Here is a 21,496-nt window from a genome sequence, read left to right as displayed (position 1 = left end):
CCGGCGACGAGATGGGTTCTGCCCAGAACACAACAACTAGCGCGCGATCCAAAGCGAATACAGTTAGGCCGTATTGGAGCGTGTAGCGACGGCGACGACGGAAAGAGACACAAGTTTGATTTAATTTTATTTCACCAATAAACGTTGTGTCTCATTTGTTGACTTTATGGCGCCCCCTGTCTCGTTCCGACTTTCTTTTGGCCATTGAGTTTACACGTGACCAGTATGGCTCAATTTTGCACTCAAGGTTCAATTTTCACTTAGCGAAAACCCCCAAGTGATTTCCGAATAGGTCAACTGAGAGATTAATTTTACGACCAACATCAAAGCAAATACGCCAACAGGAATGTTGGGTGGTTTATGAAAATTTCAAAACATCAGCTGAGTGCAAAATTTTAGAACGAATTAACATAACACAGCTCCGGTACAGCCGCTGCGCTCCCAAGTCATCAAATAAACAAATCTAATTTATAATCCCACCCAGCACGGGGCTCGCCGGGCACCGGAGCCGTGTAGTACATATACTAAACGGTCGTGTTTCGTCGTTCCGTAACATAATGTTATCCCTAATTTAGAACAACATTTGCCGCCGTACCTCTCTATCCCAAATATATATAAACTCTGCTACACTTGGAGTTGCTTTCGTTGCCGGAAAATACGCTGGTTCTCTTTTAGACTGGTGTATCTTTTTTCCACTCTGACTCATAGCGTTCCGGCGGACTTCTAGCTGAATTGCAGTCAAAACAGCTGTTTTAGTTTTTTTTCCTTCGTGCACGTCATCGGTGTTTGTTGGTAAACATAAGGAATTTCAAAAATCGTTTGAAAAAGTAACTTTATTTACTTTGGGATGATTTGATCCTTTATTTAAATATAAATTGTATTCAAAACTCTTTTAATTTTCGTTCCCATTACATAAAATTGGGCTGTCAGATCCCCCCGATCATTAAGACTGAAAGTTAGGTTTTTTGAATAACTATCCACAACATGACCTATTACGAACGATGGGTTCAAAACTCATAAAAACTCCGCGGTAAATAATAATTGACCTTACTGCACTTCGCTGCCCAAATCTTGAGATAAAAAAAACGTTTTCAACGTTCTCTCGAACCTCATTCTCTGCACACCTTAACCCAATTTGATCGTAATTAGCGGATGTCCGATATATTGCTCGATCCAAACAGATCCGCGTGCACGAGATTGGAAGAGCGGGTCTCGGAAATTCTTGCCCAATTTACCTGGTCAAGATGCCCAGCTTGGAGCAGAAAAAACGCTTCATTAATTAATCCGATCGAGAATCATGAAAACGCGATTACGCGATAAACGTTTACTCGTTAAGTTAACGGATTCGCAAGTCGGTGCTGAGCAATTCAAAAGAAAACAAATCAAAAAAGTTGCCTAAAAATTACTATAACTTGAAAACGGTGCACTGTGTCAAAATTTCACTAGAGTTCTTTTTGATTTCAAATTTAAACTTGAAAATTTTTTGCGACCGGTTTTTCGATTTTTTGAAAAAATCAGTATTGATTCAAAAATTCATAACTCGGTCAAAGATTTTTTGCCCTTTCTGGAAATTTCAGAAAAGTTGGCTTTTGATGTCCCCTAAAACATATCAGAAAATAAAAATAGTGTTTTTTTTGCAAATCAAGTTTTAGTGACAAAAAGTAAAATTAAAAATCACCAAAATTGTTTTACAGAGTATATTTTTTTCAGTGTAGTCTTTATTCATACCTCTACCTTTGCCGAAGACACAAAATCGATCCAAACATTCCTTCAAAAGATACAGAATGATGCAAAACGGCTTCTTTGGGCATACCGAAGGCACCAAAAAAGTTTTAGCCGAATTAAAAAATACAAAAATTAAAATTTAAGAAAAATACCGGTTTCGTAGTTTTGTTTCGATCTGCTTTAAATTTCGACATTGAAACATTTAAAAAAAAAGTCATATCACGTACACCTCAATCTTGCTTGACCTTGCAGAGTTCAAGTCCAGCTGCTACAACCCTTTTACCAACAGACTGTCTAGTGGGGCGTGGCATCCCAGCTAATATCGCGCCCCCTTCACCAAGGAGTGTCATTTTCACTCTCGCATATGCTAATACGGGACCCACTCCCCAAAAAACACGCAAAATAAAATATAAGTCCCGTATCCAATCCACCCCAATTACTGCATCAAAAAAAAAAAGAAAGACTGCCACCGCAGCGTTCTGAAATATTTATTGATTGCAGACAAAGTGGAATATGCTAAATCGATATATATTTTTTTGGTTCTGTCATTCCCGGTTTGCCGGCGATTTCAGCTGGAAACTCATCCCTTTTGAGGTTTTTATTCTAACCAGAGCATGATGTTGAAGTTGGCACAACTTAAAAGTTAAAGTGAGCGTCCTTAACAGGGATATTCAAGCACAGACTCAATTCCAAAACTCTACATTTTGCATTTTGTTTTCTGTAGTTTTCGAGTCAGATTCTGTATGAATCTGTGGCTTTGTGAACACGCTCCATTCGAGAGAGCTACATTCAACAGGGGTCCCGCGAGTTGATTTTTGTGTCCCGCGGAACACTTTTGTGATAATTTGTCAATAGCATGCCAAATGCATCTATTCTATCGACCCTACTATTTTTAGGACCTTTATTTAGACACTCTCTAGCTTTCAGTACACAGTAAAAATTAATTTAAATTTGGAAGCTGTAATTTTGGAAGGTTGAATATTACCTCTTTTATGATGTAATTTTACCTCAATTTGGACTGAAAAAGTGACATTACACCAGAAAAGTGGTAAAATAACATAATTCCAGAGGTAAAATTAAACCCTTTTTCTGACATAAAAGATTAAGTAGGCCGATATGTAAACTGTTCCGAATATGAGGGATGACTGTATGAGATTTATTAAGTTTTTTTTTTTCAATTAAACTTTTTTTGAGTGGTCTATTACACAATTACAAATGTTCAATTTTGGAAGGATGATTTTTTTTGTTTGAGCTTCTTTTTGAATGTAAGGGTTTCAAAACATATAGAGAACATGTAAAATTACAATTCTTCCGATGTCAATTTACACATTTTCAGAGGTAATATTTGTTGGTGATGCAGCACATTATACACAGTTTAATCTTTAAAGATTGAATATTTTATGGTTGAATTTGTTGCAATTTTTACAAAAATAAATTGTAAAAAAGTTATAATCAATGGAAACTGATAAAAAATTTACCAGTTTCTGATACAACAGATCTTTTATTAAAGATCAGTCAGTCAGTCAGTTTTTGTACTATAGAGGAAATACTCGTATGTTTGGCTCCTAAATCCATCCAATTTGCTGATTTTCACTATTTAAACAAGTTATTTTGTAAAGCTGCTTATAGAAACTCGCTTGCTATTGAACTTTCTATCACTCGACTTCAGTTGAAAACGCGTTTTATGGCTGATTACGATAGTCAAAGTGCTGATATGGCAACATAATAGGCACGCTGGAATTAGATGCTGTACCCCTATCCAGTAAAGAAAATTGTATTTTTGTAGGTAGAAAATGATAAATACAGTCCGGACTCGATTATCCGAAGTTTAGATTATCCGAAGGTTTGTAAAGGACTTTGGATAATCGAATCACGACAAAAAATCGTATTATTTTACTTAATTTTAACATCATATTCATAAGTTCTGCGACCCCATTTTAATAAGTTTTGGATAGTTAATTGCCTGTTAAATTACAAAATTGATTTTTTTCAATATTTTGTCACCGCCGTATTGGCCGCCATGTTGGACTGAAACATTCTAAATCAATTTAGCGTAGTTTGCCAAGGTATGTAGATTACCAAGGTAAGGCGGGTTTTCCAGTTGTCAAAATAGTTATTTAGCACCAAGCCCCAGGGTTGCGAATGAGCGAGCGCTCACGGAAAGCGTGCTCGCTCCAGCTGGAGCGTGAGTTTTTATCAGGTAGCTCGTGCTCGCTCACGCTCACCGGAGCGTTTTGCGCTCACGTGAGCTGGTGAGCTAAAGTAGGTAGTTGTTTTTCCCTGTTGAAGCATCTGCCTGTTTGAAACGAAGTTTCTAGAACTAGGGGAAATATACCCATTTTAATCACACTAAGCCGTTCGACCCATTCTCATCACTTTTCCCATTTTCCGCTACTAAAGCAACATTTTCAGATGTTTCAACAATGGAGAGTTGCTTGCTCACTTTTATTTGAGCTATTTATTACTTCAGAATTGTCAAAAACACTTTATAAAAGCTGTAATTCATGATCAAAGTGCTGATAGGCCGATAATAGAAATAGGCTGAGAAAGGGCATAGTTCCCCTATCTCAGCACAGGCAGCAAAAACAAACAAGAAAGTGGTCAAACAAACAAAAGTAAGCAATAAAATGGATGTAGTCGGCGAACCCAAATATACGTTCTATTTAAATTCAGAATTAGCCAAGGGGTAGAATGATTTACTCTTGAGTGTGCTAACAAAGAGCTAACTCATTCTTAATGTGAAAAATCATTGACGTGAAGAGATTCACTGATATGTATAAAAAATTGAATTAATTGACAAATGTTTATTTTAAGTTGTTAGAATCCGGAGTTTTGACTCAAGGTGGTTTTAAAAACACCAAAAAAATAAAATTTGTTTTATTGAACCTTTATAAAAAACAGCAGTGAGCTTTATAAAAGTAATAATCATCCCTCATATTCGGATCATTTTAGAGAATGTCCACATTCAAAAAATCATTAATTGAATCTGTAATTGAATATTTTCAGAGGCTTGGTAGCGGAAGTGTTAGATATAATTTTCTTGACGGAAGAGGAACCACCCTTTATGTGCTAAAACGTAACAATGACAATTTATATTATTTCATTCAAATGGGTTATTTCAAACACTAGCAATTTGGAGGCTTTTTGTAAAAAGATAAATGTTTCAACAATTTTACCCTATTTTCTAGAATGAGAAAGATTAACTTAATAAAAATGATCATCCGTTTCCAAGCACTGAACGATTTATTAAATGGTATGACTTTTGTTTAATGGTTGCTCATTCTGATCCGCACGCTGGAATGGTAGCCAACAAACTGTTTAGGTACATAAAACAGTTTAATTTTATATTTTAATCAACCAAGCATATAACATAGAATCAAACTTACCCCAGCATAAATCTTCTTGAATTATTTCATTGTTTTTTTAAGTTTTTCTAAGGATTACAGTCCTTTTTGTTCACGCGCTCATACCCTTCCTTTGTTTCCACTGACATGCTGCGCCTTAAGTACAAAATCTAACTAAGATTGAAAAACAAAAAAACTGTCTCAAAAAGTAAAACGATTCGCGATACTTCCAAAGTGAGCGCTCCGTGAGCGAAAAATGAGCGCGAGCGTGGGGCAAACGCGAGCTGAAAAAATCGGAGCAAACGTGAGCGCGGGCAAACGTGAACTAGCTCGCGCAGCGCTCCTCCTCACGAATGAGCGAAAAGTGAGCGCTCACGAGCGCGTGAGCGCGTGAGGAACGCAACACTGCCAAGCCCAAAGCCGGTTAAATCAAAAAAATGCTTTTAATACAAAAATATTTTTTCAAAAATTAAATTAATCTAAACGCGTTTTTCGGCTCAGTTTGGAATGCTTAACAACCCTACCCTGAAAATCTCCATATGAAATCCGGGTTTCGTGCTAACTATTTTGACAGCTGGGAAATCCCGCCTTGCCTTATCTAATCTTCATATCTTGGTAGTTTACGGGTCATACTTAAGCTCGACAATCAAAAATAGGACAGCAAAACACTTTTTTTTTACTGATTCGATTATCCGAAGGGAAATTTTTCCGAGGCATTCGAATAATCGAGTCTGGACTGTATTACCTTAAATTATGTGAAATTCAAAAGAAACTGATGAATAGTTACCAGTTTCTCATGTAAAATTACAAACTTTTTTACATAAAATCTGTTACCGTTCACCATAATATTACAACTTTTTTTTACTTTGTAGGCAATCACATTTTGAAACAGTTAATATTAATCAGTTTCTTTTTGCGTGAAAAATTTATCATAATACTGAGAGGTTGATTTTTTTTACAGTTTAGTAAAATTAACTAGAATAGCCATTTTTTTAATAATTGAAATTTTCATGATTGAATATTACATATTTCGATGTATTTTGTCTCAATTAATGTGATTATGTTAAATGAATGATGTACATTTAAGCATATTCCATGGAAATAATACCTTGTTTACACAAAATCTTTCAACATGCCCCGCTTTAAATATTTTCAAAGTTTATGTTGTTTCTTCATTCTTCGTTGCTACTCAGTCATTTCAACCAGTCTGTTAATTATGTGACGGCGCCCAAAACTTTTGCAAAGTTTAGTTCTGGCTGTTTGTCTTCGCCCAATCCGCGCAAAACATAAACCAACATCAACACTTGATTATATAGACCAGTGTTTCTCAACCGGTGAGGAATTCCCCCCTGGGGGGGAATTTGGCCATTCTTGGGGGGGAATGGGGATGCAATAGAAATGTAATGCCTTTTAACAACGAGCTTGCAAAAATAATCCATGTCTAGAACATTCAACCAATCTATCGAATTGGAAAGAATATTAGAACTTTTAAAATAAAAGTCCTTTGGGTTTTTACAAAATAGAATAGTGTTTACACATTCAATTCAATTCAATTCGGTTTTCTTGGTGAATAATCAAGATACAATGAGTTATTTTGAAGTGCATAACAGAGTTCCTTTCAGCTGTGTGTTGCATCATTATCCATTTTGGAACAATTATTTCTTTAACTAAGGCACTAGCAAGAGTAAGAAAAATTAAAAAAAAAAACATACAGAAATATTTGTAAACACATTTTTTCATGTTTTTGTTCTATTTCTAAAAGATTGTTAATTTAGAAATTCTGAAAGTTTTTGCATTGCATTTTGAACAGTACATTTTACATTTTTTGTGATCTTTTTTTTTTAAAAGTATTATGATTATTGTCAGTTATGTATAGATTCATACACGAAAACAAAGTCGGATTTTTTTCAAGGAAGCATTTGCATCTTAATCAAAAAGTTCAATCAGGAACAGTTGGTTTATGAAAAATATACAAATGTTGAAGATAACTGAACTGCACTTATCGCTTAAAATTGGAATATTTTTTCAAAATCATAAATATAACCAGTTAATTTAAGTTTGCTCAAATTATACTTTTTTTTATAAACTTTTCAAACGTTTCTTTCACATCCAGATTATTTTAACTATATGTGAAAAAATCTCTCTGAATGAAATTTTTATTAATTTTGGACTACATTGTGAAGTTTATTTCACAAACTGCATATTTATATGTTTTGCATGATTTTTTTTTATTGGAACTTCAGTCTTATGATAACAATTTAATCTTAAATTATGAAATTTGTTCCAAATTTAAGGGGGGAATGGAGTTCATGAAAATTAGCCAAGGGGGGCATGAAACGAAAAAGGTTGAGAAACACTGATATAGACAGACACCATACAGACGCACCGTTTCAGGGGGCAAGTTTGGGAAATCTCCTCGCCAAATGATTAAAACAACTAGCTGAACAATGGAAAAGTTGATGGAGAAACGGCTGTTTCCCAGAGCTCAAATCAAATCGTCGTCGTCGTCGTCTTCGAGGGGTGCACTTTGCGTTTCGAGACGTACCCCCCGTCGCAAGATTTTAGAGACTCTCTTTCTAGTTGATGCAATTACCGAGCGCGCGCGCGGATTTCCACATTCCTAATGTCGGAATATCTCTTCTCTGCAAATATAGTGCGGAGACGTGAGACAATCGTGGGAGGAGAGGCTTTTCGCTGATGGGGGGGAGTGCGATTAGTAATTAGGGTAATCCGCTGATAGTTGGACCAGCTAAGCCTATTGTTCGAAGCCTAAAGAGGAATTTGCAAAATGAAACTTGACCTACGTTGCTCTTCAACGAGACAAGAGCTTAGTTTGACTTTTCTTTCTTTGGTAACATGCTGAATTTTTTGGAAATGAATCAGATTTAGATAACTCAAAGTTGTAAATTTTCGTCTCTTTTCCTCGCGAAACTACGCATTCTTACAGCAGATCTATCGAACGGTAAATCTTCGCTACTCACAGAAAAGTTAAAAAGGTGCATCTTCAACCTTTCCCATTCACAATTTTTTTCTGAATTTCCCAACCACACGCTCGTTACTCATTCTTCTGTCAGTAGTGTCATTTGCATTTCCCATCCTCGACCTCAGTCCTCGGAAATTATCTCATAAACCAAGCATGGCCGGTATGCGAGAGTCCCGTGCTATATAGCTAGTCACACAAGCTCGTCGTATTATACACTCTTATTTATAGTCACTTTCCGGTCTCCTTTCTCCTTGCTTCCACCACCAGTTGCGTTCTTCCACTATTAGGTATACCACTTTTGCTCCTCCAAAGACTTTGTCATCTCTCTCTCGACACTTTCAACCGACTGCCATGGGTCAAACGCACTCACTTTTTTTTTCCTAGGAAATGAAGCCAGATTAAGATGTTTACGGCCTTTCGTAGGTTTTTTTTGCTTTGTTTTTGTTTTCGTACCAAAGAAAGAACTTTCCTTTTCAGTGTGCCCTGACCGCACACTTACGCTTTTCCGGGTGAAAATGCGGTAACAAAGGACGGAAAACTGTTGGGAAAATCCACGCGTTGAAGGTTGATGGCCTGTCCGGTAATTTGGAAAAGCAAAGACAATGACTTTGGCGATAGAAATTAACTCAATTAGTCAGTGGACAGTGAACTCTAAGAGCATTTGTCCTGCCTGATAAAAAAGCATTGAGTTGAATTCAATCAAACACCTATCTTCGTCATATGGAGAGTTTGATGCTCGATTAAAGCACCAAAAATACTATTTAGGCTATAAACTGACCAGCAACAGCTCCGCCTCGAGTAAGCACGCAAATGGATGCCACTTACTGACCAAAAAGATCAAATTTAATTCACTTTTGATCATAATTTCTATTTTGCGAGACCATTTCTCATCATTTTGTTGGCACACACATCCACACGCAAGATGAGAGGTTAACTGCTTAAAGAAAGTCGCCATCAATATCTTTTCACTTGCGCTAACGATTTCAAAGCGCTTAAGATATAAAATTGCTTCCAACTACCGGCAACATGTTCTTTTGCACATTAGTTAGTCACTCACTTGAAAAATAATCCCGAAACATGTAAATAATTAGCAAGCGCCATCAAAAAAACAAACGCGCCAAGTCTTTTGACGACCCATTCCAATCGAAGGCTGAAGCAAACCGAGCGAGAAGCGAAGGCAAATAAAGAACACAGGGTGGTCACCAACACCACCAGCAGCGCCTATTGGAGTGAGCCAGTGATGCCAGGAAATTTACTTAGCTACTTTAAAAGTAAATTCTTGAGTGTTCGCTTAAAATTTCATCACAATTGGCAGCACTAAGCAGACCCAAAAGAGCGCTCTAAGAAAAAAAGAACTAAGCTGAAAATAGAAAAATGGGCGTGGCCCATTGCATTCTCGTCTGATTAGAATACATTTGGGCAGGGATGGAATAATCGCAAAAAAATCAATTTCGCTTGCGAACTTTCTTCACCCGCGAAAGAGAGAGGAGGCAAATCACGGAGAAGAAAATCGCTCCCGAACTTCTCCAAAAAAATCAATCTGCTGATGGTTTTTTGTGAATTTCCTTGTCAGCGCCACTTAAAAATATTTATTTCACATTGTTTACAAACATTGCTCATCTACAAAATGTGACAGGACATATTTCGACGTGTGCCGTTACACTTGCTAGTGTAGTATTGAAAAAGATATTCCGCCGAATAATCAATATGATGATTTTTTTAGATTCTTTTTAAAATTCAAGGAATACTCCAGATTATCCAGCATCATTCAAACTCGACCGCTTATTAGGCTTAAAATGGGTATATTTCCCTTACCAATGCTCTAGAAGATGATCACGTGTAAAACAACTTGTAACTTTCCTTGTAACTATTCATGACAGGGTTGCCATTCAAATAACAGTGCGTTCAATAACTAATTTCTGTTTTCTTTTCTTTTCAGGTATGTTGGCAATTGAAACTTATCATATTTGGTAAAGATACTTGTAAGTTAAAAGCTCTTTGAAATTGTCTCAAACATTCTAAAATGCAAATCTTTGTTTCTGTCCTGTTCATACGCGGTTGCACGCCGACAAAGTTCATCACACAAAATGTCTCTAAAGTTGCCGTAACCCAGCGCGAATCCCGCACAGCAAAGATAAACCGTGAGTGCTCGGTAATTTGATTTAGAGTTTGCTCGCGGAAATCAACCGCAAATATTCAACTTAGCTCAGCTGCCGGAGGGAACGCCAATTGTCGAGAACTACAAATTGCTGCAAAGTGGGAATGCAACTCTTCTTCCCCATCGGCATCGTCAGCATCTCGGCGTTAGCCCAGTTTGCTCAATTTGCAGGAAGTTGTTCGGTGGGATTCCAGCGCGTCAACCTACGCGCGTTGCATGGTCGCTCTAGAAATAACTCTGGGTGGAACTGGAGGGAAAACATAAACATTCAAGGACCTTATGCAAATAACTGCACCGTGCGAGGCAATCAGACTGATTAGATCTCCTTTGTGTCAAGTTGAGTTACATAAAATCTTGCGTTACTATATGAAGAACTCGGCGAGAGTTTTGATAATATCTTCTTCAAGCAATATATTAAAGAACCTAGTTGTCCCATCACGACCGTCACGGTCAGAATTTAGAAACCACCCCAAAGTAATCACCCCAAGATAGCCATAAATCCCGCCGACGCGCAAGACGACACCGTCTTCGTGGTTCGATACTTTTAATCCAGCGCCGCCGAAGGATACTAACGTAGCGCCGCCCGGAATGTCCCCGACCCACGACGACGCGTTTTGTGTGGGCAACCCAGTTATGGCAGCATTCGCCCACGTCCCAACTTCTCGCGTAACCTTGCCGAGACGTGGTCGTGGATCAGCCCACGCCGGTCGAACCTGCAACTCCACGTTCTGCTAATCAGTGCAGATAGTGTGGCCAAGTGTTCGGAGTCAGGTTTTGAGTTTTCGTCCAACTGCGCAGTTCTGTACATCACACACGATCCCCGCGAGAGCGTGACCACGTGGGCAGCGTGAGAAATCAGCATCGCAGCTGATTGATTGGACCAAGCTTACCCGAAGTCACGGTTTTGTTGCCGAACCGCAAGCCCAACTCTAAAAATAACGATGACGACGCGGGCGTTACGCACACCGGAAGCTTTGCCACCGTGGAACACCTCGGAGTTCCCGCGGGACGCACCGCACCCCCCGGTAGTTCTTCACCAGTGAGCGTTATTAATTGGATTTTTAATTGGTCCTACACGCACTAGGCACGCCTACGCATCGAGCAGATGGGCCGGAAGTTATAATTCATTCAAAAGCTTAACACGTTCCGTTTGCGGTGCGGATAAATTGGCAAGCCCTGCGGGGACGTTTGTGTAGATTGAAGATTGCGCGATTGGTATCAATCAATTTGCGAAACACAGTAAAAAGTCTCATATTCCGGTCACTAACGGCGCACGCCATGTCAGTCTCTAGTCTCAGTCTCTTTTAGTTAAAGATAATTGCAGTCCAGATTCGATTATCAGAAGGCCTTGGAAAAATTTCACTTCGGATGATCGACTCACCAAGTTGTCTTATTTTTGACTGCCGAACTCTAGTATGACCTTTAAAACTGGCACATTTCAATATGCGTTATGTCTCACGCAAAGCCTATGTTTATGGCGCTTATTGAAATGTTAGCGACGAAATGTTGAATTAGTAGTTTATGCAACAAGTTGCAAAAAGAAGTATTTTTTCAGCAAGAGTCTTACATATATCCAACGAGGTTTGCCGAGTTGGATAAATACGACGAGTGTTGAAAAAAACAAGTTTTGCAACGAGTTCCATACAACATGTTTTGTTATTCCGAATAACACTCTTTTAGTGTAATTATAGGTCAAATGTTAATTTTTTTTCATTTAGGCGTTCAAATAAAAAAAAAGTTGAAAAGTGTTACTTTTCGAAACAAGGGCTGAAAAGTTCAACCTTTCATTTATTTCGAAACAATTCGATTTTGTTAGTAGGCTTTTTCATCGTTCAAGAATGACAGGAAAAGTAAGGCGTCATCCATAAAGTACGTACGCTCTTAGGGGGGGAGGGGGGGTTACCGTAGGTGTGACAAGATGTGACCAAGGGGGGAGGGGGGGTTTGCGAGACTGTGACGTCACGCTAGGTTGTTTTTTATGATTGCATAATATTAATTCGAAATGTACACAATTAAATTAAATCCTCGTTTCTAAAATTGTTTGCTTACTATTATTTAGAAGAACCGTCATCAGGGGTGACATTGGGTCTGGGGGGTGAGATTGGGTCATACAAATTTCTGCATTTTTGTATGACCCAAAACTCACCCCCAGACCCAATGTCACCCCTGATGACGGTAACACATTATAATATTATATTGTCACATTTTTTTGCAGCTGGAACTTCAATATTTTGAAAATTCTTCTTGATAAAAATAAATGCTTTGAAAGCAGGGTGTTCATAAGAAAACTGCTATAAATGGTTTGAACTTATTAGATACAAAGCTGTGAAAAACAGTTTTCAAGATTTTTTAATACTTGAATGTTATACCAGGTCTTATAATTTTTAAAAGATACAAAACTGTTTTTTGTTTCGTAATGTTTATTCTAAAAAATGAATAATTAGACAATTTTTTTTTCATATTAAAATTGGCAAAATTATGAGAGTTTAAAGACATAAAAACTATAAAAAAAATCCCATCGAAAACAAGGGGGGGGGTTTGGCAAAATGTGACGTACTTTTTGAGGGGGGGGGGTTCAAATTTGTGTGACAAAGTGTGACATAGGGGGGAGGGGGGGTTAATTTTGGCCGATTTTTGCGTGACATACTTTATGGATGACGCCTAAGTAGTTTCACGACGGAATTTCAAAAAAGTATTATAAGCATTCGACTATTTATTTTTGACTAAAATGGGGTCGCAGAAGGGTAATTCTCTACAAACTCACACGAAATCGGGAAAAGTTGCCCCGAGCCCTCTTCGATTTGCGTGAAACTTTGTCCTAAGGGGTAATTTTTTTCCCTGCTCACGAATCCGAGGTCCGTTTTTGATACCTCGTGACGGTACGACCCCTCCCATTTTTGAACATGCTTAAAGAGGTGTTTTTCAATAAAAAAAAAAACACTAAACAAGTTTTAGAAACTCTGCCATTATCCGTTACTTGAATGTAAAACATTTTGGAACATGACATTTTATGGGAAATTTAATGTACTTTTCGAATCTACAGAAGGGTCATTTTTTTCATTTAGAACAAAAATGTTCATTTTAAAATTTCGTGTTTTTTCTAACCCGGCAAGGGTTATTTTTTAGAGTGTAACAATGTTCTACAAAGTTGTAGAGCAGACAAAAATTTTTTTCGTAAAATCGCGATAACTCCTGATGTTTATAAGCAAACCACTTATGTTTATATATCAAAATTTTTGTAATTGTCTGCTCTACAACATTGTAGAACATTGCTACACTATAAAAAATAACCCTGCAAAGTTAGAAAAAACACGAAATTTTAAAATGAAAAATGTTGTTCTAAATGAAAAAAATACCCTTGTTGGTCAATGTAGATTTCGAGAAGTACATTAAATTTTTCATGAAATGACATGTTCCAAAAAATTTTACAGTCAAGTAACGGAAAATGGTAGAGTTTTTAAAACTTTTTTAGTGTTTTTTTATGAAAATACGTTTTTCCGGAATTCTGAGTACGCCATCAAATCGGGCATAAAAGTCCCTTTGACACCAAAATTGTATCTCATCACCGTTTCAGGCTGCAAATTATTTAAAAACACCTCTTTTTTCGCATGTTCAAAAATGGAAGGGGTCGTACCGCCCCTCCGTCACGAGGTATCAAAAAACGGATTCGGATTCGTGATCAGGGACAAAAGTTACCCCTTAGGACAAAGTTTCACGCAAATCAAAGAGGGGTCGGGGCAACTGCTGTGTGAGTTGGCGGAGGATTGTCCTTAATGACAAAATTGAACTCGGTGCATTTAATAGAGAGAAAAAAAATAGTTTTTTTTTTCAAATTTAGCAAAATCAAAGAATTAAATAAAAATAAAATAAGGTGTTTATTTGTTTTAGAATTGACTTACACTGTGTTGAAGGAATCGATGAGAAGTCTTTTGACAAGGTTTTGTTTAAAGTCTTTGTGAAAAATTAATTAGAAAAAATGAGTAATTTATTAGAGTGTTTATTTTTGTAAGAATTGTCCTCCACTTACAACTTTGCTGAAGGCACCAAATCGATAAGAAGTCTTTCAAGGCTTTGGTCATAGGGAAAAGCCCCGCAAAGTTTTATCCAAATAACAAATGTTAAACTTATATTTCGGAAAGAATTGCTCTAACATATACTGAGAATCTTCTTGGTTCAATCAGTTTTGCTAGAAATAGTAACAGTTGTAAACATAACTATTAAGCAATCACGTAAAATATGTGTCTACTAGGTTTATCATTAAACACTTTCCATCAATCATGGAAGAGTTATACCGCAACCCATTGGCAAGAATCGTTTCATGCAGCCGCAAGCCAAAAAGGAAACCCCACACCGAAAACCATTGCCCTGAGACCGCCATGAATTTCTTATATTCTGTGCGGTGTGGAAGCCTCCCCTTTCTTTCTATGTCACCCATTCGTTAGCAAACACTTCCGTACATTTGGCAACAACAGCAGAATCCCCCTACTCCCATGCCAGACATAAGTTCCAAATAAGGTTTACATTTTTAAAACTATTCTATCCCCCTCCAAAAAGGCATACTACACTTGCGAATACGGCGAAAACATTGAAAATAGTTTGGGTCGGGCTCTCGCAGGACAAAGTTGCCTCGCTGTGAATGTCCTTGTTGCATTCTGCTTGGAGTCCGTCTAGACGAATAAATCGACAGCAGCACTTTTGATCCAAACTGTCAGCCAGTCACAGTTTTACTGTTGCAAAAACCAAAAAGAATTTCTGTTTCCGCCCGGGATCGAACCGGGGGCCTTCCGCGTGTTAGGCGGATGTGATAACCACTACACCACGGAAACTTGCACTGAAAAACGGGTGCTCTTGGTGCAAGATATTGCTAGCGGTCAGCGGTCTATTTTTGGACCAGGCGACGCCACACTTGTTTTTGACGAGAGCGAAACGGTCGTCTAAAGAGTCATGTTTTCATGTTTGTTTTTTTTACTGCCTTCTCTCAAGCGGTGCCACACCCCACTGAAGAAGGGGTATCGTTGAGTTGAGGGAAACGCCGAGAAAGGGGTAAAGTTGTCCGAAAGTGACCGCGATTTTATTGCTGTCTACTAAGCCACGCCAGGTCGGCGATAGCGTAGCGAATTTGAGTGAACTTTGTCGTCCCTCTCTTCTGTGACCAGCTGGGCACTGCACTTGAATGATTGATGGGTGTCGAGGTGGATTTTAGGAATTGAGAAGTTAGTAAATTATTGTCTCGACAGGATAAGTTTGCTTTAAAAATGTTTTTTTTTTGTTTCTCTGTACGATCTCGATATACAGTATGAAAAAAAAGTGTTTACACCCCTTGGGTACTGTGCACATTTTGTGATGAAACATGTAAAAAATTTAAAGTTTGACAGGAACCTAGTACTACGTTTTGTTCAGAAACTCATGCCAAACATTTTGCTCGCTAATGAAAAGATGATTTCTATAAAATGTTAAATAACAAATACTATTACGAAAATAAAAAAGGTGCAAAAAAAGTTTGTACACCTTTCGAAAAATAAACATAAATAATGTTATTTGTTGACAAATCACCATAAATCCAGTCTCCCAACACCAAATCCTTAACTGATTAAAAAAATAGTTTGAATTGAATATAAAGTTTACTAACTACTTAGTGTAAAAGTTTATATAACTCTGGAATTTCTATATAAAACTTATCTAAACTTAATTTTGCAAACTTTTAATTCAACTAAATGTCAATATATTACCATAGAATTGCTAAATTAACATTTTTGAGTGGGTATAACACCGTTTTAGGGGTATTTGTATCGATAGAATAGATTTTTCGTTGGAATTTCGTACCAGCCCGGAATTACGTCGTCGGAAAATCCGCCGGCATCCGAACCGGTCCACGTTTCACAAGTCAACCTATGTGGCATCGGAAAGGGCATAAAATTTCCGATCTTTTGATACCCAAACATCTAGGTTTTCTTTAAAACCTACGTTTTTAAATACCTGGGCAAAAAGTAAGTTTGATCCACGAGAACAAAAATTACGAAATTCCATACATTTTTGGCAGGTTGCTCAAACGAAACCATACCAACGTTTTTGCTAAAGTATTTAAAAACGTGGGTTTTATAGAAAACCTGGATGTATGGGTATCAAAAGATCGGATATGCCCTTTCACATTTTTTTAAAAGGTCAAAAAATATTTTGAAAATTTTTAAATCAGGACTAGCATTTAATGTTTGGCCCTTTTAAAATGTTAGTCTTGATTTAAAAATTTTCAAAATATTTTTTTCGAAAGGATCGGGAAATTTCTCGAATGTTTCATGCATTAACATTGATAATCGGACCATTAGTTGCTGAGATATCGTCATTAGAAAATGGTGGGTTATTTTGGTGAGATTAAGAAAACTTCAATTTTCGTGTTTCTTTTTCTTAAAGCGGCTCTATCTCAGCAACCCGAGGTCCAATCTTCAATGTCTCTTAGACAATTTTATAGCAAATTTTCTGAACTTCTCAAAAAAATATTTTTAGAAATGGTCACTTATGGTCACTTTTTTTAAAAATTGAAAAACTGCAAATATTTCGCTAAAATCAAACTTTCGGTGGCTATATCTTGAAAATGGAGCCCTTTATCAAATAATCTGTACAGTACTTTTCGATTGGAAATTCAATTTTGCATTAAAAAATAATGTCAAACTTGTTTTTGCATGAAACTTCGATTTTTTCCAAAAAATAACCGTTTTTTTCAAAAAATTATAACTCGGCGGCAGATTTTTTGACCATGTTTCTCTATGGCTCAAAAGTTGCGGATTTTTGTCCCCTAAAACATATCAAAAAATCTCGAAAATCAAAAAATATTTATTTTGGGAAATTGAGTTTTAGTGAAAAAAAGTTGATTAAAAAAATCGAAATCGTAATCAGTAACCTTCACATGGTCATTTTTCAGTCAGATTCTATCAAATCTGCTTATTTAAATATCCTCAAAGGAAATTTTTGATTGAAAGCTCATGTGAAAAGTTAGCGATTCACATGTATGTAGGGGAGATGGGGGTAAGACGGCCACCCTAAGGGAGAAGTCTAATAAAATTTGCACAACAGATTATTTTGATCTCAAATTACGTACATATTGTTCTACTACTAGTCCATTATAGAAATGACATAAATTAGTTGGTCTAAAAACCAATTTTCAATACTTTTCAGTAATTTTTAAAAAATAATCGAAATCGTATATATATGAAATACGCGGGGTAAGACGGCCACCCATGTGGGGTAAGACGGCCAATGCTATAAATTAACTTAATAACTTTGCTAAATCCACCCAAACACCTACATGGTTGGTTCAACAGACTTCTCTGAACATCATAACTATTTTGGTTGAAAAAAATCAGGTTTCAAATGTGAAGAAAAATGCTGTTTAAAAAAATTAATATTTTGGCTCAGTGAATTTCATATAATTGCGACCACATTTTATGAAAAACTATGAATTTTTACTACAAAACAAACACAATTTGATACAAAAAAATAGTTTGTGTATTTCGATTAGAATAAGTAAATAAAAATTATGTAAACAATATTTAATTAGCGATTTTAATGAAAAGTTTGACTATTTAATGAGTTTTGCTATATCACAGTAAAGAATGTTGTCGAAACGGTAGTTAACAGCATTTTGATTAAAAATGGATAGTTTTATTGAAAATGCTTTTCCTTTATCTACAAATATGTCTTAATAATCAAAAACCGTCAAAAATATAACCTATATCAAATAAAATCTTCAAATTACGGGTGGCCGTCTTACCCCCGGAAGAGGTGGCCGTCTTGCCCCCAAATAAATAATTTTTTTAAACATTTTTTGTAAACAGTTCATCGCATTTTTTGAACTTTTTCGAGGGACATAATCTAGGGAAAACTTCATATTAACATGAAAAAAAATTTGAAGACAGAAAAACATATTGTTATTTAACAAAAATGCCTAAGTTTCAAGTTCAAAAATTATTTGTTTATTTTGAGCTATTTTTATACTATTTCAAACAATATTTCTGGCAAAGGTGACTCCATATGCATTATTTAGCATGAGGAACAGTATTGCTGAACATTTTAGTAATATTCATTAGTATACTTATTAATACAGTGGGGTGGCCGTCTTACCCCGCCTGGCCGTCTTACCCCCAGCTCCCCTAGCTCCTTAATTTCAATTCTTTGCAGAAAGTTATTCGTTGTCTTATTTATTAGCTCAAGGATGACCCAAAAACTACTCTAAAATGATTTACAATTTTTAAATCCAATTTGGCGGCCAAAATGGCTATCAAATACAGACTCGATTATCCGAAGTTCGATTATCCAAAAGTTTGTATAGGACTTCAGATAATCGAATCACGAACAAAAAAATTTTGTTTTCGTATTTTTTTATTTTTTTTAAACGTAAAATTTGAGTTCTACGACCCCATTTTACTCAAATTTGAGTTGTTGATTGCCTATTAAAAAATCAAAGGCATTTTTTTAATATTGCATCACCGCCATTTTGGCCGCCACCTTGGGTTTAAAATTCTAAATCATTTTAGCTTAGTTTATGGGACAGACAACGAAAACATTTTTTTTTCTTGATTCGATTATCCAAAGTTACGATTATCCGAAGTGATTTTTTTTCGAGGCCTTTGGATAATCGAGTCTGGAATGTATTCAAATTTGACAAAAATGGGGTCACAGAACTCGAATTTTATGTTTAAAGCAAGATAAAAAAGAAAGAAAATGTTTTGGTCTTGATTCGATTATCCGAAGTCCCATACTATCCTTCGGATAATCGAACTTCCGGAAAATCGAGTCTGGACTGTACCTATTTTCTTTGAATATTACAATTGAAGTTCAATTTAGAATTGATTCAATCTCTACCTAAAAAGGTTTTACTTACATTTGAAACCGACCTACACTTATTTATTTAAAAAAAATACATGAAATGTTTTGTAAAACAATTACTTCAAAAAAAAAACAATTGCAACTTACTGTCTGCTGGGAAACTCCCAAAACAAAACCCAATAAATGTCCAAACTTTAATTCCCTCCCATTATTTATCGGTTTGCCCTGCGCCGCCTATACCTGCCGGAGTGAAGAAGAGGCTCGTTATCTGTGGCCGGCAAACAACAGTTTTCCACATCGCGCACATTTTTATGCTCACACTTTGGCGCGGCGTTACGTGAGCCCGCACCATATCTTAATTGAATGCTTTCATGAACTAAACACAGTCAAACCGACGGATCTGTACTGCAACATTTTGGTGCGCTTCTTCGGCCACAGAATGGGCAGATTTGTTGCTTTGCAATCTGCGAATAATTTTTTTTTTTTAATTTAAATAGAACATTTTGAAGTTTTAGCTAAACGTAGAAGTAATTTGTTTGAGTTGAGTATTATTTTTGAGCTCCATCCATTTGTCTATGGTCCGGATGGGCTCCGAACGCTCGGACCAAAAGAAAAGTGAAACTTTTTATTACCATTTAGTCAGTGGAATAATAACAAAATAATAATAATGTACGCCGCAACCCGGCCGGTCGGTCCTTCCTTGCGTCTTTTGCCAGCAAATCGGCACCAGCCGTTCAAGCGCGGGAAGATGATTAGTTGGTATTACTGGGGGAAGAGACCACCCCACAACGCAGGGGGGTTTTTCCACCCCCATCCCAAGTAAGTGAGCTTTCCTTTCGCTTTCGCACCAGCTTCTTGGTGCTAATTTTTTTGTTCAGTGCACCAATGCTGTGTGTCGTAACCGTGGCAGGGTGGGAAGATCCACTCTTGAACCGGCATTGTTTAAGATCTCTTTGGACGTTGAAAAAGGTCACGACGAACGGAAACTTTTCCCGCGTAACTTTTCTTTTGGGTGCGACTATAGGTAGGGGGGAAAGAGGTTATGCTGCGTTGAAAAAAGTGGCTATCAGTTACGTACTCTGTTATGCTGTGACAGTCAAAATGTTAATTTGGAAACGTTTGTGAAATTTGAGTTGGGAATGATTCTACTCAAATAGTGATAATGAGCAATTCTCTACGAAATCGGTCTTTTTTCTTCAATTTAAATTTTTCTTTTTTAATCCGGCTGAAACTTTAATGGTGGCCGACAGCTATAAAGTCAACTTCGTTTTTGAAACTTTTTTGGTGCCTTCGGTATGCCCAAAGAAGCCGTTTTGCATCATTAATTTGTCCATATAATTTTCCATACAAATTTGGCAGCTGCCCATACAAAAATGATGTATGAAAATTCAAAAATCTGTATCTTTCGAAGGAATTTTTTGATCCATTTAGTGTCTTCGGCAAAGTTGTAGGTATGGATACGGACTACACTGGGAAAAAATGTTACACGGTAAAAAAAATGGTGATTTTTTATTTATCTTTTTGTCACTAAAACTTGATTTGCAAAAAAACACTTTTTTTTATATATGTTTTAGAAAACATTAAATGCCAACTTTTCAGAAATTTCCAGGTTGTTCAAAAAATCTTTGATCGAGTTATAAATTTTTTAATCAATACTGATTTTTTCAAAAAATCGAAATATTGGTCGCAAAAATTTTTCAACTTCATTTTTCGATGTAAAATCAAATTTGCAATCAAAAAGTACTTCAGTAAAATTTTGATAAAGTGCACCATTTTCAAGTTAAATTCATTTTTAGGTGATTTTTTTGAAAATAGTCGCAGTTTTTCAGTTTTTTAAATTACTGCACATGTTTGCCCACTTTTGAAAAAAATATTTTTGAGAAGCTGAGAAAATTCTCTATATTCTGCTTTTTTGAACTTTATTGATTCGACCCTTAGTTGCTAAGATGTGCCATGAAAGTGTTTAAAAACAGGAAAATTGACCCCAAAAACCCACCATTTTCTAATTTCGATATCTCAGCAACTAATGGTCCGATTTTCAATGTTAAAATATTCAACATTCGTGAAATTTTCCGAACTTTTCGAAAAAAATATTTTTTGAACCAAGACTAACTTTTTAAAAGGGCGTAATATTGAATGTTTGGCCCTTTTGAAATGCTAGTCTTGATTTAAAAAAAAATTAAAATATTTTTTTCGAAAAGATCGGAAAATTTCACGAATGTTTCATATTTTAACATTTTAAATCGGACCATTAGTTGCTGAGATATCGAAATTAGAAAATGGTAGGTTGTTTGGGTGAGACTTAGAAAACATAAATTTTCTTGTACCGTCAGTGGGGGTGACATTGGGTCTGGGGGGTGAGATTGGGTCAAAGTGTTTTTTTACGGATTTCACCATTTCTCAGATTCTTCTCAATTAAACTGAATTCTGTTAAAAGGGTTGTGTAGGGGACATTTTAAGATGACT

The 21,496-nt window shown here is 36.5% G+C and overlaps 1 protein-coding gene and 1 non-coding gene across 14 annotated transcripts in view; one reads left to right on the top strand and one right to left on the bottom strand.

Annotated features, from left to right (window-relative positions):
* The window catches only part of LOC120430453 (serine/threonine-protein kinase mig-15), a 128,553-nt gene that overhangs the window by 58,903 nt on the left and 48,154 nt on the right, over positions 1-21,496 (top strand). The window lies entirely within an intron of this gene.
* Positions 14,964-15,036, bottom strand: Trnav-aac (transfer RNA valine (anticodon AAC)). Its single transcript has one exon. It is a non-coding gene; the product is annotated as a tRNA-Val (tRNA).

This window comes from Culex pipiens, chromosome 3, assembly GCF_016801865.2.
Source record: "Culex pipiens pallens isolate TS chromosome 3, TS_CPP_V2, whole genome shotgun sequence".
Classification (NCBI taxonomy): Eukaryota; Metazoa; Arthropoda; class Insecta; order Diptera; family Culicidae; genus Culex; species Culex pipiens.
This window is presented reverse-complemented; position numbering and strand designations above follow the sequence as displayed.